The sequence below is a fragment of the Electrophorus electricus genome, chromosome 5 (assembly GCF_041902795.1).
Source record: "Electrophorus electricus isolate QZ-2024a chromosome 5, ASM4190279v1, whole genome shotgun sequence".
Lineage (NCBI taxonomy): Eukaryota > Metazoa > Chordata > Actinopteri > Gymnotiformes > Gymnotidae > Electrophorus > Electrophorus electricus.
In genome coordinates this window covers 14,725,078-14,743,037 of record NC_137501.1, presented here as the reverse complement: position 1 = coordinate 14,743,037, position 17,960 = coordinate 14,725,078, and the positions used below count along the sequence as shown (strand labels likewise).

General features: G+C 42.2%; 1 protein-coding gene and 1 non-coding gene across 2 annotated transcripts in view; both read right to left on the bottom strand.

Annotated features, from left to right (window-relative positions):
• Nucleotides 1-17,960, bottom strand: part of LOC113569091 (uncharacterized) — a 207,949-nt gene that overhangs the window by 89,018 nt on the left and 100,971 nt on the right. The gene's annotated exons all lie outside the window — the stretch shown is intronic.
• trnai-aau (transfer RNA isoleucine (anticodon AAU)) lies at nt 5,325-5,398 on the bottom strand. The gene has a single exon. It is a non-coding gene; the product is annotated as a tRNA-Ile (tRNA).

Here is a 17,960-nt window from a genome sequence, read left to right as displayed (position 1 = left end):
TATTATCATATATAAATTGCTGAACATCTTATCACTCAGTTTCAAACATCCCCTCAGCTGTTTTAAGCCATTTCGGTTATTCAGAAGTACTGCTAAATGGATGTGGTGGGAAAATGAGAGCACATCAAACACAGACAGCTTTATGCATTGAGTAGTAAAGAGTAAAAGTTTATTGAGTTTGTAAAGGGAAAGAAATGTGACTACCACCTTCCAACTATAACTTTTCTAGGATACGTGATCAGCCATGGTGAAATCACTACGGATGATAAGAAGATCAAAGCCATCTTCCAGTGGCCCATTACTATTATAGTTAAAAAACTCCAGAGAGTCTTGGGATTTGCAAACTTTTACCGATGCTTCATATGGAATTTTAGCAGCATTGCAGCTCCTCTCACAGCCCTCCTGAAAGGAGCAATGACCAAGCTACTTTGGAATCAGGAGGCTGATCAAGCATTCAGGAAACTGAAAGAAGCTTTTACCACGACTAGCATACGTCGACATCCTGATCCTTCCATTCCATTTGTCGTGGAAGCTGATGCTGCTAACATCGGGGTAGGAGCTGTACTTTCACAACGATACGACAAGTCCAAGTTACAATAGATGATTAAATAGACAAGTGTATATAAAATAGATGATGGAATAAACAAGCCATACAAGACACAGTCATCCCAATGGAATGTCTGTCGGGAAAACATTACCTACCTTGTGCTGTGACCATCTGTTGAAGTGGGCTCATTCTTCGCTGGTTCAGGGCTATGACAAGCGATATTTATAAGTATGTTTCTTCATGTTCAATTTGCAGTCAAAGCAAGATGCCTAAGACCCTACCCACAGGAAAGCTCATGCTTCTTCCCGTACCAGAAAGTCCTTGGTCTCACATCACCTTAGATTGCGTTACTGACCTCTCTGTCCTCACTGTAGTTGATGGATTCTCCAGGGGTGTGTGGTTCATTGTGTTTCCGAGTATGCCTACAGCCTGCCAAACTGTGGAAGCCTTGTTTAACCAGGTGTTCCGTATATTTGGCATCCCAGAGGACATAATATCATATTGGGGACATCAATTCACATCTCGAGTTTGGGCTTCCTATATTGAACACATCGGGGTAGCTATTAGTTTTACATCCACAGTCAAATGGCCAATTCCTACATTGTTTTTATATGAACAATCCATCAGACCGGTCCAAGTTCCTCTTATTGGCAGAAATGGCCCAAAATTCACTTACTAGTTCATCCACTGGCTTGACTCCTTTTTATTGTATTTTAGGTTATCAGCCTCAAATGTCCCATGGACTTCCATATCAGCTGGTTTCCCCGCTGTGGATGAGTGGATGCAGCGGAGCGAAAGGGTATGGGAGGAAACAGATCAGTGTATTGTATGAGTTCTCTGAACGTATAAGGAAATTGCGGACAGGCACAGAGGGGAGAACCCGATATACCAACCTGGTGACAGAGTGTGGCTCTCTACACAGGACTACCGCAAGCCGGGGTCATGTCGCAGGTTAGGTCCCAAGTATATCGGTCCATATGAAATTACCAAGCACATTAATGAAGTCACATATCAACTCAACTTACCTGCTCACTTTGTGTTTTGAGGTCATTTCATGTGTCCCTTCTTAAGCCTGTTGTTCCTGTTCTGGCCTTTGGATGAGGTCACCCCTGAGGTCACTCCTGTATTAAGTATGTTGGTTGCTGTCATTAGAGTGTATTGTTTCTGAAGGTTTTTTTGCATTATGCAATGCCTCTTCGCAGACCTTTTTTGGTAGGACAAAGCCCATCCATGAGCCAAAGGAAGCTGAGGTAGGCCCCATTCCATGAAAACACAGGGAGTGTGTGAACCAGGATACCAACACAAGCATACATGCAAGCTGACACCTACCCTCCCCTTGTCCAGTGGTTTGGCCAGTAGACAACTAATGAAAAACATTTCAAAAGCGTTTATACAGAAGCCAATGTTCAAATGGCTCTCTGTGCAGTGAGGAAACATATCATAAGGAAGTGCAAATTCCACTAAAGTTTAAGTAGGATCACTGAATTCAAAGTCTAGAGCACTATTACACTATGACTTCTAACAATAGCGTAAAAACAGTAATGTCATTCATTTTTAGGAAAGGAATGTAAAAGTTTATGAAATATTCTTAAAAAGAGGACAGTTTGATGAGGAGCTTGGTCTTGCACAGCTACCAAAACCCAGGACTGAACTAGGAGTCTTTTGATATTCAATCTAACACTCACCCAGCTGAGCTATTTCAGCTAGTGACTAAATACTTTTGCCTGGTTTCGATCAAAATGTTACCAATGAATGTAGGTCATGTTCATGTCAGAGGAAACTGTCACCTTTATCCCTGGTGAGCTAGTGGCTAGGATTTCAAACTTAATTTTTATGTGGAATAAAAAGAAATATGAATACCTCTCTTTATGACCTCCTAATGCTCATGCATACCAAGTCCAGTATGCATACAAACATCGTCAGTATACTAGGAATACAGAGTTTGAAAAATGTTTGTCAGAAGCATCTGAGCTTTATTGCTGGTGGGTGAGTGGCTAGGATTCAACACTTTCACCACTGCGACTTGGGCTTGATTCCTGGTCAGGGGACGCTCTTTTTGCTCACTTAAAAAAGAAGCTTGTATGTGAAAAAACAAACTTCCTTTGAGTCAGATTTTAACTGACAGACTAAGGATAACAGTTTTAAATTCTACAGTCCTCCACTCTACCAACTAAGCTATTGAAGGCAACAGACATGTAATCCCATAAGTCCAAACACCAGTATGTTGGCAAGAAACACGGCCAGTTATGGATGTTTGAATTGTTAAGTTCATTTGACACAAAGAAGAAACATTGCATTGTACGAGTTGGAGATGTTCAGCTACCAACAGATATCTCTTCATTACATTTGGATGCATACTGGACTTTGTGTACAATCAATAACTACTGGTACTAACTCAAAGTATGTTTCCCCCTTCAGTTTTATTTTATGCCAGAATAAAGACTTTCTGTCTTTAGAATTCTACATGACTCAAACTGAGATGCAGCAGATCACTTAGCTAGAACAAAGGGTCTTGTACTACAATAATGACTTTTGTTTTATTGCCCATAAGGTCCACCTCTTTTTTCTTTAACCCTCAGATCATCCCGTAGATGTTAGAATTATTCTAATGAAATTATAATTAACATTTAAAAAAATTCCTTAACATCACTCTTAAAATAACTTTTACCTTACAAATGATTTCTTTACCAGCAAATTTGAGTTGGTATGAATTCATCTATTAATTTTTCGTTATTATTTCATTAAATACATGCCCCCCCCCCCCCCGCCCCCTAAAAAAAGAATAACAGTCCAAATGAAAGGTCTAAATGAATCTTTGCAGTAACAACAGTCTTTTATGCTCTTCCAACCACCCCACCTCCCCCCAGTGGACACACCATGCACCAGTACATGATTCTGGAGTGCTGTGCTATCTGTGCTCCCCACTAACTCTTCCTACCTGCTGGGGTTTCTCCTTCCTGGACCTGCCTTAAAATGCTTAAAATGACAGCACCTTGCCCTCCATTTACCTGCAACATTCTGCACTGTCACAAACAATATTTATGTGCAGATTAGCAGATGAACCTCACCTGGATGATCCACATTTCATTTCTTTGTACTGTTATAATAATGAGTTACTGTATTTCTACCCAGGTGTTCTATCCAGGTGAACTGTGCTCTGTTTCTATCTCCTATGATGTCTTTGTGTAGGAATGCTGTAGTGTATCTTTCATGCTTACAATTTGCCAGCCATCCTCTACCCAACTCATCTTTGCCCAGGTTTATCCAGGGTTAACCGAAGGAGGATGAGTTCCCTTCTTAGTCTGACACCTTCCAAGTCCCTTCCACCATTCCAGTGAGTTTTTCCTACTGTCACCCTTGCCAATGTCATTTGGCTTATTTATCAGTTGTCACAAGGTGTTAACGTTATTATGCACATGTATATAAAATGTGTATATACTCTATATACATAAAAAAAAAAAAAAAATATATATATATATATATATATATATATATATATATATATATATATATATATATATATTGCATTATTCTCTGCACCTTAAATGTTATTTGCAGTTTGGATTGGATTATAAAGTGAATTTCATTGGTGAGTACTATATTTTTTGGTGACAAAGTATAATCTAATCTTTACAAAGCAGTGACCAGAAAGGAAGAGCTGGATGAGGCTTTGGTCCCCATGATAGTTAGAGACACACAGCCATTTAGCATAGTTGAGGATAAAAGCTTCAGGGACTTGGTAGCAAAATTGGATTCAACTTATATTCTCCTAACTAGGAAGGTATGTGTGGTGACATGGATACATTATGAGAGTAGTATTAAAAATATATATAATTATTTTCTTCCTTCCCTTTAGACTGTAAAGGCCATGGTTGAGGCCAAATGTCAATAAGAGAAAGAGAAGGCCAAAGCTGAGGTCCAGAAAATTCCTGCAATGAGTTTGTCAGCAGATATGTGGACATCTCTTAATGTGGATGCCTTCTTGGCTGTGACCTGCCATTTTATAGATGACAACACATTTCTGAAGTCTACACTACTTGGTGTTGTGAAATTCCTGCAGGCGCATACAGCTGAAAATTTGGCCTGTGTGAAATCCTCTCTTATGGAAGAATGGGGAATAAAATAAAGTCACATGTCTGGTTACTGATGGCACATCTAATATGATTGCCTGTGGAAATAGCTGAAGCTGCCTCATGCGCTTCAAAAAAAAAGAAACTGAGGTTGAAACAAGGTGTTGGAGCGATTAGTAGAACTCAGGGAGCCTGTGGGGGCAGATTTGGCGGGTTTACAAACTGATATTCCTGCGCTGATCTCTGATGTGTACAGTAATGTATGTGGGTGCCGGTCTATACTGTATTCTTTTCACAAGGCAACTGTGGAGCTGTCAGACCTCAGTGGCAGGCATAATCATATCCCAACACATTTCAGACTAAAGGATTTGAACTCCCTGGCACTGCCAGACACCTAACTGGCTATAATTTGATGGGGAGGATGCAGGTTGTCTGCATGCCTCTGGAATGGCTTCTTTGACCTATTCACACAGCGATCGAGAGCCTTACACTAATGCCAGAGTCCCTCTGATTTCATACTTTTCTTTGCATTGTCCAAGATTTGTAAACAAGCACAAATCCATGGGTAAAGTTTTGTAATCAAGAACACACTCTCATGTACTCGGAACATGTCTTAGCAGATTGTGATTTACAAGCAATGTTATAAGCAACACAAGTTCAAACAGGTGGTTTGTTGACAAGGGGTCATTCATCAAACAAAACCCACATGGCCCATATGGGGATCAAACCCATGACCTTGGCGTTATTAGCACCACGCTCTGACCAACTGAGCTAATCGGCCTTTCTCCGTTCATTTTGCAGTTTTTGGTACAGCACTGAAGGGAACCTTTCCATGAAATTGTAGACTTGGTGTCCACAAGATTACGGCCACTTTTTCGACCGAGCATAGGTGAAAGTTGACACTTATTGTTCCCTCTGACAAATGGTTATTCTGCAGCCAACTTTTGAATTAAACTTCAAAAGCAAATGTGGAGAAGCTTTTGTTAAAGAGCAATTCAGTGCAGTTGTACACAGTGACGAAATCATCAATTGCAAAGTCCACTGAGCTTTATTGCTGCGAGTTACATAGTGCTGTCTATTACACCATGAAATCTGCCATAACAACAAAAATGTAATGTCTGATTCTGTGAGCCAAGGAATATAAACCTTTTAGGGACATATTTAAAATATCAGATTTTCTGCCTGAGCACAGAGTAGGCATTTTTTTCTAGCTTTAACCATACGTCCTCTTTCTTTGGAAATCTGTGTCATTGCTGCATGAATAAGCAGAAAGATTTTGAGCAATTTTTTGTCTGGGTCTAAGGGGCAATTTATTCAAACCAAAAGATGCTATTTTAGCTAGTTTGTCAAATGAACATGTCAAACCTACAGAGACAATGTGTCTAGCTACAGAGCTCTGCAAGGTTTAATTCTTGGAAGTATTTGAAGCCATAGAAAGTTATTCTGTAAGCATTGCTTAACTCAATAAAAAGAGACAGTTAGAGCCAATGGCTGCCAGATCTAACATAGCTCACATTTTATAGTGTTTGCATAGCATATCAGAATCTGCAAGAACTATTCCTGTCATTTCAGGAATAAGCTTTTTTGACTTCACAGCTAGATGAAATATTTAGGGTGGATGCAGGATTTGGTATGATCTCCTAGAGAATTGCCATTCCACTGTGTCTTCAGCTTTTGTCCGATCTGCAAACAAGTCCCACTCTAGGAGAACTAGGTCAAGTGGTAGAGTGCTCTTTTAGTATGTGAGTGTTAGTGGGATTGATGCTCACATTCTCAAGTCTAGAATTTGTAGTTTTTTTCTATGATGAAATCCTTTCTTATAGCAAATGTTTTCGGGACCTGCTAATACGCTTATGCCATGCACACATTATGTGACTTTTGAAGTTTTCAAATTGATGTATGGCTCACACTGCACAACTGTATGTCTTGGAATCTGGAAAGCTTAATTTGTGGTATCTCAGTGGCAGACATAATCAGTGATAAACCACTGATATGTCAACTGGTCTTAACACAGACAGATTTAACTTACTCTGTTGAGACTGTGTCTAACTTAAACCTTTCCTTCAAATAGAAGAGATCCTTGTTGCAGATGTAATGTTTTTACCTTTATATGGTTTTCCCACTCATAGTCATGCAACACACAAATGCAAACCTCTCACAGACTGTCTCACACACATCCAGTTATTCATCTGAACACATGATGTTTCTGTCTCTGTACCGCTATTAGTTATGCAATGGTTCCTCAATACTAGCACTAACTGAACAGGGTTCTGTATAAATATGATCTTTATAACAGCTGCCATAACAGCAAAAATGTAATGTCTGATTCTGTGAGCCAAGGAATTATTATTGATATTGTGAATATTTAATAACCTCCAATGCCAGCAAATTAAATTTCACAATATTGTGAAAATTGTAAAGGATACTTTGTTCATGTCCTCATTGCTAAAGATTGTATCGCTTTATCACAGCGATACACTAGTTAGCTAGCCAATAGTTGAGGTCAGCAAGTGTCAAACTCGGGGCTATAAACCATTCCTTGTGGAACCATTTCATTGTTCAGCTTTCAACTTTGATCGTTTAGGTGCTGGTAGTTTGTTAGCTAGCTAACTGTTCAGCAATAGAAAACCTACTTTTGTATGATTTAGAGACCCAAATTCACAAACCTGTGGGTTTTCAAATGTATCGTTCTCTCTAAATAAGCAAAATGAGTTAAGCCATTACTACAGCTATCGGACTGTTTGAACTACAATATTCGACTGTTCATTTATTGTTAATTAGATTAAATTAACTTTCATAAACATTCTGTATTAATAGAATGTAGTTTTTAATGACTGATTAACTGTGTATATTCAACATGAAGCTATTCATATAACGTTTCAAGTTTGGTTTATTTGTAACATACATTTATTTGCCACTTTCATTTTTAGGCTGTAAAATGAAAGCTCCTTGCTCACAATCATTGCTATAGTTTGATCAAATTCAGTTATATATATAAACTCCCTATTCAATGGGAAGAAACCAGTTCATGTCATTGTGAATTGCTGGTTCTGTAATCAAAACACTGAGGTTCCATATGGGAACAGAAACTGCTGGGCCTGTCCATTCTGTGTGCAGTACAATGGCTTCTAAGAGGTATTGCTGTATTTGAGACATGGTGAGGACATATTTTAGTGAAAGTCTTCCAATGATGCACCCTTAACTGAACCATTTTATGCTGTTGCTGCTGTTAAAAAATGCAGAATGGTGATTATAACGAACCGATCCTTGCACAATATATGGAGCACCTCAACCATGGGGTATCAGCTGGTGTCCCTGTGCTTGATGCATCCAAGACTCAACCAGACACTGAAGATCAAGCAGCTGGCTTCCTTCACTCCCAGAAAGGAAGTAGGTTTTCCATTTGAACTGTTGCCTTCTTAGTTAAGACGTATGCAGGGTTTATTGCAGTGCCAGAGCTGTGAAACTGCAAGGTAATGCATGTCCAGTGCTGGACTTGGGCAAAGATTGTGAGTGGGTCTTCAAGGGCAAACAGGATCTGATGGCCCACATGTAGTTTGATATTATTCCTAAATAACTAAGTTTACATGGCTATTTGAAAGAAGCTGATCATGTAAGCAGCAAAGACAGAATATCATTCTCTGACTAAGGATTTAGTTGACTCATGTTTAACCCAACTAAACTGTGGTCCTGGCTGATTTTAGTTGGACTATTGAGCCACTGACTCATGCACAGAGTTCTCTGAGTATTTTGCAGTTTCTTACTCTACTGAGTTCTTACTGAGTATAACACCAACTTTGATACATTTGTTTTCTTTTCACCGAACAAAGCCTTCAACTTTGACTGTGGTGACATGAAATCCAGATGTGCAGAGTGTTTTTTCAGTAATGCATCTTTTGCCCGTGCATTTTGATTGCAGTGTTAGGAGGTCATAACTGCTGATCAGAACTTTGGACAAGAGGGCTTATCCTCATGGCTCTCTGACTTTCATGTACATCAACAAACAATATTTTCTTATTTATTTTTTTCCAGTTGTAACAAACCGTTCTGCTGTTTTTTAACTTCTGTCAAATTTTTAATGGTTGTACAGGACAATTACGATGGAAATTGAGGTGTACAAGTGCCACCTTGAACAGACCTACGAGTTGTGCGTGCCTGTCAGACAGCTAAGCAGTATGACATCCAGCACCAGAACCGACAGCTGCGGGCCCTGCTTTTCAACCACCAGCTCAGATGCAGCCAAGATGCAGACAAAGCATTCATTAAGGTGAGGTCTTAGAATGGTGCTAAAGTGCTTAAGATAGTTTTTGGCGATTCTATAGCCAAGAATTCTCAAGGTCACAACAAGCTGCATTCCTGTTGGGTGTGAATGACAGTTGCTCCTTCCCAGTTGATACAAAGTGACGATAGAAAAAAAGGCGTACACGGAACTGGTAGTGAACACTGTCCTTCAAGTGCATATAAGTGCATACAGTGTTTGAGCCTGCAATCCAGTTCATTACCCTGTCCAACAGGCTCCCAGGTTCCCCTCCACATCTTCCTTGTCAGAGATGAAAATTGATATAAAACAAATGGATACTTGAATACTTTTGGTTACTTTTTTGTTCCTGGCTACCATGCTTTTTAAAGCATTGATTATTTCAAACATTGATTTATCTAAGATAAGCAAAGACCTGTTCTCTCTTGCTGCATTTTGTGGGGTTTTTTTGTTTTTTTTTGTTTTGTTTTCTTTCCAAATGAAGCTGTTGTTTTCATTTTTGGTGGGTTTCATACTTTCCACACCAGCTTCCAGGTTTCTGTCCTTTTACATACCAAGCAATCAGCTTCCTTTCTCTTTGCTACAGAGCACCTCTTTTCTGTCCACACCTGCTTGGCTGGTAGCTCTCAGAAGCCTTGCCTTCCTCACCTGTGCTTTTCTGGTTGCGCTGGCCATATGTGGGTCTGGATGTGACTCTGGAGACACATCCTCTCTCCACAACAGCCCGCACACTCTCAGCGGGGGAATCATCCCACCCAAAGAAGCCCACCAAAGTGACACTGAAGCCAAAGCAAAGAGCATCACCAAAACTATGCAAATGTGGAATGACCTGGTGGGTCTTCTGCCAGAGAGAGGCAATAGAGAATATCAAGCTGATCTGGTAGTCTGGAAGCAACCACCAGATGGCTGTTGCTTCTGTTGGCCTTTTGACTTCCATCAACATCTACTCAGGCAGTAAAAAGAAATGGTGTACTGGGAGGTAGTAAATCTTGCTAATCAGTACTTGTTTTTGGCCTGTGAAAATACAAACAAACAATACACATATTCAAACACTTCTGAACTACAATTGCTTATCAGGATTTACACAGGCTTATGTTCTTAATAGCTCTTTGCTTACAACTTCATCAAAGCGGTTTTGTTCTACAGTATGTGAAAAGTCTACTTTCCCACACAGTTCACATCAGTCTTGGTTCGTCCTGCTGGTTCTTCATGTCTGTGAATGTGAAAAATCAAACTTTTTTGCTTGGCTTCAAGCAGTGATCCTTTGATTGTATCATTCATGATTCATTTAGGATTACAACCAAGTGGTTCAATATCCAGCCAGAGGTGTACTCAAGTGAGGTAATAAAATGAAATTATTAATGTAATAATATGATGGCAGGAATTGTAAAAGACCCAATTAGGCTTCGGAAGTAAGCAGGAAGTGAGAATGACCAAATATGGCCTCTGTGGCAAGTCCAGGATTGAGGCCAGGATACCACCTAAAGATACAATTTTAATAAAAAATGGTTTTGTAACTTGATGAAAATGTATAAATATTGAACCCACCTGAGACTGTTAGACATTCTGTGGTCAATACCTCGTCTGTATGCAACATTGAGCTCAGAATAAAGATGGCACCGGCTATTCCCTTCAATTAATTACTGCATCTATATCTTTATTTTCTATTTAAAGTGTACTTGAGAAAATTAATGGAATGTGGCAAAAATCTAGGAACCACACAAGAATGTCTGGAGGTAAAAAGTCAAGGCTGCATAGCTATACCTTAATGTGAGAGATCCTCCATTTCGGAGTCTGCTGTGTGAGAGTCCTGTGCCTTTTTTCTCTAGCTTGGAATAGGACTGTTGCTTCTGCTTCTTAAGGTTTTCAATCAACAAGGACGGTGGCTCCACCTGCAATGAACCATGAGCTTGTTATATTGAACTGCACAAGACAGTAAATTAACTCTTGTATTCATTCTGTATGAAGTGCGCCTCACTTGAGATGTCAGCCAAAGTTTAGCAGTAAATATGGTTATCTGCAGTTAAGTGTGTTGCTATTGATAGACATCTTCAGCTAAAAATAAGTCTTTCTTGACCCTAATCCACCAAGCCCAGATACAACACAGACATGCATGTGCTGTAGTTGGCTTCAAAACATTCAATGAACTTGTCAGCAACATGGTCCAGATTCCTGCAGCATGTGACATGCGTCTGCACGCATCCTGCCCCCACAGTCTCTGCCTGGCTCCCCCCACCCTCCTCCACCCCCAGTTTGCTCTCTCATCCTGCCCACCAGCAGCTAATGTCCGCCGCCGCAGCGCAGCACCTCCCACTGTATGCTGCATGCTCCTCTGTGTGCCTGTGGTAAAACCTCGCCAAGTTTAGTGTTCTAGCCACTGCACTCCCCTCCCCAACTCACACATCAATCTCAGAGGCAGATGGATTCCTGTCTCCCAGCCGCATCCCAGCTTTTTGACCAGTACACATACTTGGATAAATGTTCTCTGTGAATACAAAACAGCATCATTTCTCTAGTGTACCAGAGACCTCTTGGAAGTTTTGTAGACAGATGAGGCCGGGCTGTGCTAGCTGAGAGAGACGATATTTGAGCTTGAATCTGACTAGCACATGCACAGAAGCATAGGGTATTATGAAGGCTCTGCATGATATGGTGAACCAAGGTTGAGCTTACAGTAGGTGGCCATATTGCCTCATATGAAGGGCAGTGTACGTTGGAAGACCATAGCAGAGACGTGTGACCGAACTATGTGCACGAGCGCATAACATGCCGCATTCCTTGTTTTCTCCCATTTTTGAGTGAAGCTAATTGATAGTGCCATCTGCCATCTCCTTTTAGAAAGCCAGTGCAGTGCCTTGGCTGTTGATGTGAGTTGTTTTGTCAAAGGAAAGAATTGAAAATGTGAGCGGTGATCTCCATGTAATACTTAGGCTTTAATGCCCTTTACCACTCATTCAGTGCTTGTCTGTGTTTATGTTTTCAGTGTTACAGTGTGATTTTATTTAGGTGAAATTTGTTTTCAGTCTATCTGCAGTAGTGCACTTAAAGGACCAGGAAGGTTAGTGGAACACATTTGCTCTGCCTCTGACCTCACGATTCCACTGTAACAACAGTGTTCAATTCCGTCATTTAAAAAAAACAAAACTTGGTTTGGTTTAAATTTGTTTAAAGATTTGTTTAAATTGTGTGTGCCAGTGTATGTGAGCGTGTTACAGTCTCTCTGACCCTCCACACCCATTAGTGCGTTCTTCCACTAGCTTCTCTCTCGTTCCTGCTTCAATATTCAAGGGAGGATTGAGATCCATTCAGGTAATTTTGCAGTCTTCAAAAAATGCATTGAAAGACATTCCAGTAGCTCAGTGGTGCACCTGCGTGCCACTCTGCTCCCCAGTTCGGAGGATGCCAGCACCTATGTTTAGTCTTTTATGTTTAGTCTTTTTTAGTCTGTTTCTCTTTATTTCCTTTGGACTCCAGTGCTTTTTAATAATCTGTTTTGGACATGGTATGGCTGCTCCATTACCCAGGAGCCCATACAAAGGTTCATTTCTGCCTGCCTGCATAACTGCTGGAGGGAGGATTTTATGTCCAGAAAATGTTAAGATGGCAACAGCTCGGTGGGAGACAGTATGTGAGAATCACCTCTTAGGCTCATTTTACTGTTTCTCATGTAGAAGGAATTCCCTCACTATGTTCTCATTCTGAGCATCAAAGCCAACTGGGATGGGGGTTTGTCACATTCTGAATTCTAGCTCATGTCATATTTTGTCAGCATTGGCTTTGATAGACTCAGGTTATCGGTACAAATTTACATTCAAGATTAGTTGTCTTTTACATATATATCCCCTCTCCTGCAATCATGGCTAATTAGCTGCATCCGTCATTGTAATTGTTTAATTTTTCATGCTAATTCATTCACCCTTGTATTAGTGCCATGCATGTGAAACAGACTCTTGAAAGGTTTTCTTTTTGTATCTTGCATGCCTAGCATAATAGGACATTCAAAATCCCTTAAATTTTAAACTTTTTTTTTTATGTATATATCTCCTCAACATTCCCAGTACAACTGCTGTAGAGTCCACGACTCAACTCTTGACTAAAGTCTTCACTCCGAGCGTCTGAGCCGGCTGCTGCGGCATACGCCACGCTGCTCTGTGACCCTCACTCTCCACTCCTCTCCTCTCCCAGCTTTTCCAGATCCCTCAGATGCAGACAGCCCAGCCTGCCGTTCCAAGTAACAGCGCTTCCTTTCGACCCGTGTCCAGCCAGCCCATCATGATGTTCCTGACACCCATGCCCTTCACCTCATCCCAGACCGGCCAGTACTACGTACTCCAGTACTACGTGCCTCAGGTACCCAGAGCAGAGAAAAGCGCCTGTGCAAATATGTACACAGTGTAGCAAATGGGTTGAAAATCTGTCTATAAACAGGTTGGCCAGCAATAAATAAACTGCTCCTAAAATGTGTAGATAAAAATATGTTTTATCTTGGAAGCAGAAATGAGAAGTTCTAGTTTAGTTTTTTTTCAGTGTAAAAACTAAATGTTTTTGTATTTTTTGTTTGTTTACCGCTTTGAATATCTCTTAGGAGTGTCCTATATGAATGGCCATGTCTGGTGCTAGGCCCTTTACCTCTGCTGTTCTGTTTCATTCTCAGTATCACCACAGTGGCCTTCCTTACGTGGGACATCCCCAGCAGTACTCCGTCCAGCCCACAGGACCCAGTACATTCTACCCTGGGCTCTTTCCTGCAGACTGCCCACTAGCATATGGTGAGTTTGGACTTCCCTTTCTCTACCCCCACCTGGGAAACCCACATGCGTGCTCTCACCGATAAAGAGACCTTTCTTCTGGGTATTCCCGCTGGCTGAAACTGGTTTTTCTTTTGCTCTCTAACTGAAACCAGTGCTTTTTTTTGGTCACCACTAGTGGCAGGGCCTTCATACTATCCTGGCCAGACCATATACACCAAATCTCCATCCATAATAGTGCATACAGCTCAGCAGCCTCCACCCACTAAGAGGGTAAAGAAAACAGTGAGTATTCCCCATGCCTCAGAGGTGAAATTAATTTAATTGTAGATTGACTTAATAGATGCAATAACTTGCTGTTTGCTAAGATCCGTATCCGAGACCCTAACCAGGATGGCAAGGATATCACAGAGGAGATCATGTCAGGAGTAGCCATTAGCCAGAACACAAGCCCACCAGTGGGACGTCCCTGCACTACCCCTACTGCTCCACAGGTAAGCCATTCAGTCCCGCAGCCCGAGCCCCTGATCGGCTGCAGGCCGCTGCTTCGCATCATCCACTCCACAGGTCAAAGTTCTCTCTCATCTAGTCCTCCCTCATAATAAGCTCTGAGCTGATTGTTTGGTTGTTTGGCTGGCTTTCATTGTCTTGTCCTATTAAAAGCATCATACAATCAGCAACAAAATCTGATGGTGTAGTTTGATTTCCGGCCATTCTCTCTTCCTTCTTCAGTGATTCGGTCACACCGTTGACCCTCCTCCGTCATATTTGACTGGTTCCAGTAGCTTGTGTGATTGTGGCTGTTCTGATTTAAGAAGGCTTCTCAGATGTGTTTTGATGTTCCGACTTGCCGTGCCTGTTCTTTTGTCTGCCTCCATCTTAGTTCTCCCTCACAGCCACTCGAATCCTCCTGATCTTCCCTCGTGTTCCCTCTACACAGACAGCCCACATAAAGGCCCTGTAAGAAGGATTCAGCCAAACCCTGAGCACCTCAGCTTCTCTGAGGAAAGGCCTCTCTGTAAACTTTAATTATGCTGTGCTGTGCTGTGCTGTGCTGTGCTGTGCTGTGCTGTGCTATGCTCACCCCCCCACCCTCGTTGCCATTCCCCTTCTTCTGCATGTGTGTGCAGTATCTCTCTCTCTCTCTCTCTCTCTCTCTCTCTCTCTCTCTCTCTCTCCATCTTTTCCGTCTTTTGCTAGTTTTTATGTCCACACCCTCATTATCCTCACATTTTCTACCTCAAATCCCAGCAGCTGAACAGCCAGGTAGCAGAGCAGGGGAATGTCATGTATAACGTGGACAGTGCTCAGGTCCTTCCTGCTCCTGTGGACTTGAAACCAGGTCAGGCCTCACTGTCCCTTTCAACCCTCTAACTACATCACACACACACAGCTGGTTTAGGGCTAGCTAGCACATGCATGAACTTCCTTATGAAACTAGTACTAGTTTTGTGGATGATTTGCTTTTGACTCCACTGATTATTATTTTATTTGAATTTTTTTCCCCCTTTTTGGTGGTTCAACTTTCCCAACCCTCATCTGTGATTGGCTGTAGATGACGAGCCAAAGCTTGAGTGTGCAATGCTGAAGTCTTCATCACCAGCACTACGGCCAGTCAAGCCTCCTGTGCAGAGACGAGAACCCGGCAGTCCTGCTTTTGCTCCTGCCCCTGTCTCTGCACATGGACCCGTCCCAGCTCCAGCTCCCACTCCTGCCCCCACCCCAGACTCTTATCCCCCTGAGAAATCAGAGCTTCCTCCGCAGATGTTTAACCAGCTGATGAAGCAGGTGATGGACCTCACCATCGACACAGAGGAGCGCCTCAAAGGCGTGGTTGACCTGGTTTTTGAAAAAGCCATCGATGAGCCCAGCTTCTCTATGGTCTATGGCAATATGTGCAGCTGCCTGGCTATGGTGAGTAACATGTTCCCATACATTGCTGCTGAAGTTCCATACAAAAGCAAATGCCACACAGAAGTGAACTCTGTTTGAACCACTCTAAACTGACATGGAGCTTTAATCAGCTTCTATTTAGTAACAGAACTCTCAACACTGTCTTATACCCAAGTGTTTCTCCTACATGTCTTTCCTGTGTAGTTAAAAGTGCCCATGGCAGACAAGCCCACCAGCACTGTGGGTTTCCAAAAGCTGCTGCTGAACCGCTGTCAGAAGGAGTTTGAGAAGGACAAGGTCAACGATGATGTTTTGGGGAAGCTGCGGCACCAGCTGGAAGCGGCCACTTCAGTAAGCAGCACTTCTGTCTAATTTACCCGACTCACCAACCCACAGATCAGGAGAAAGGGGACTGAAATCGGCAGCAGTGCTGGGAGGCGGCCTGGTCGTTATCGGGTCCAAACGCGCTGTTTCTTGCTTTTGTCTTTGTTCTGGTTACTCCTCGCAAGGCCAGCGAGCGGGAGAGGCTGGAGGAGGATCTGGAGGAGGCGAAGGACAAGGCCCACAGGAGGTCCATCGGTAACATCAAGTTCATCGGGGAGCTGTTCAAGCTGCACATGCTGTCAGAGGCCATCATGCACGACTGTGTGGTCAAGCTGTTCATGAACCACAGCGAGGAGAGCCTGGAGCGTCTGTGCCACCTCCTCACAGCCATCGGCAAAGACCTGGACTTGGAGAAGGCCAGGGTAAGCAGGCCGCGGGCCTGGTCTGGGTTGATTTAATATTCTCAGCAGATGCTCAGCACTTGCATCGGTTTATCTTTAATATGTCATGTAAAGGTTTACGGCGCATGTGTAGATGAGTGCTAGTGTGCAGTGCAGCGGCTGTGCGGATTTTGTCCAGATTTGGTCTGTGTTGCGTTTTTCACAACAAGTACTTTACACATCGAAACTGGATGAAGAATTTTTGGATATTGTATATTGACTGTCAATTTTGTCTCTAGTAGGAACAGCAGTTGTGATGTTGACAGTTCAGTCACCAACTAGTTTGACAGTTATTTGTGTTCAATTTTCCTGGTCTTTTTTTATTGTATATTTTTTTCTCCATGCACGCTTTTAACCAAAAAACAAGCATGTTGAAATGTTGTCTATAAAGGTTTTGCTGTCAGTGTTTTCTGTTGCTTGCCTGTTGCCTGCACTCTGACTACAGGGTAGCCAACTAATTAGGATCATCATCTATAGTGCAACTAGCATGCTGTGCTGATATCAGTGTATTATTAGGCCTTGGCAATGATTTTAAAAGTGTCCAAGTTCATGTTGTTGAGTGAAGTTGTTAGTGTGGTTGTTAGCTCTGCTCCTACTGCAGCTGACAAAATGAAAGGCTTTTATTCAGGACTGGTCAGCTGTTAGAAGGTTTTGCTCTCACAGCCTCCTCCACGTTTGCCGCCTCCTGCTGCTGCACTCTGGATTCCCCAAAGCCAAGTGCAGCTGATGACAGCACAGCTACACCCACAGTGGCAGTGAACTGCTTTACAGCACTGACCAACGTGCAAGGCAGCAGGGTTTACATAAGAGTCATAAACGTCTTGCGACATGAGTTCAGCTGAGAGCACACCTGATCGAATCGAAAGGTGAAGAATATCTGAAATTTGTCGACGTCTCTCTCTCTCTCTCTCTCTCTCTCTCTCTCTCTCTCTCTCTCTCTCTCTCTCTCTCTCTCTCTCTCTCTCTCTTTCTCTCTCTCTCTCTCTCAGCCAAAAATGGATCACTACTTTAAATATATGGAAAAGACAGTGAAGGAGAGGAGGGGTTCCTCACGCATTCGGTTCCTGCTCCAGGACGTCATCGACCTGCGACTGGTTAGAGACTCTGCCTGTGTTTGTGTGTTTGTGTTTGCCATTCCAGCGCATGGTGATGCAAAAGTATGCATCTGCTGATTTTGCTTTTCTAGCATAACTGGGTGTCGCGGCAAGCTGACCACGGGCCCAAGACCATTGAACAGATCCATCAGTAGGCCAAACTTGAGGAGCAGAGGAAGGTGCACCAGCAGCTGCTGTCCAAGCACAACAAGAGGCAAAGGTGTGGCCCTCAAATCCGTGACAGCCTTTTTCACCTGGCTGTGTGAGGCCGAGGACAAGTCCAAGGACAATTGACAGGAGGATGGACACATTTGCCAACGTGTGCTAAAAGACAATGCAATAATTCAAAAAAAATAATAAAACTGTGTGACAAAGAAACAAGTTCTGACTCTAATGTATTTTTGCTTTTTCCTTTATGAACTGCAGACAAAACTATATTTAACATTTGCAGATGTTCAAAAGAAAAGACAGAGGTGAATATAGAAATAATATTATTTATTTTTATTTTATTCTTCCTTGGCTTCTCCTGAATTCAGATAGGCTCTGCCCATTAGATTTCACTTTTTTTGTTTGTTTGGGTTTTTCC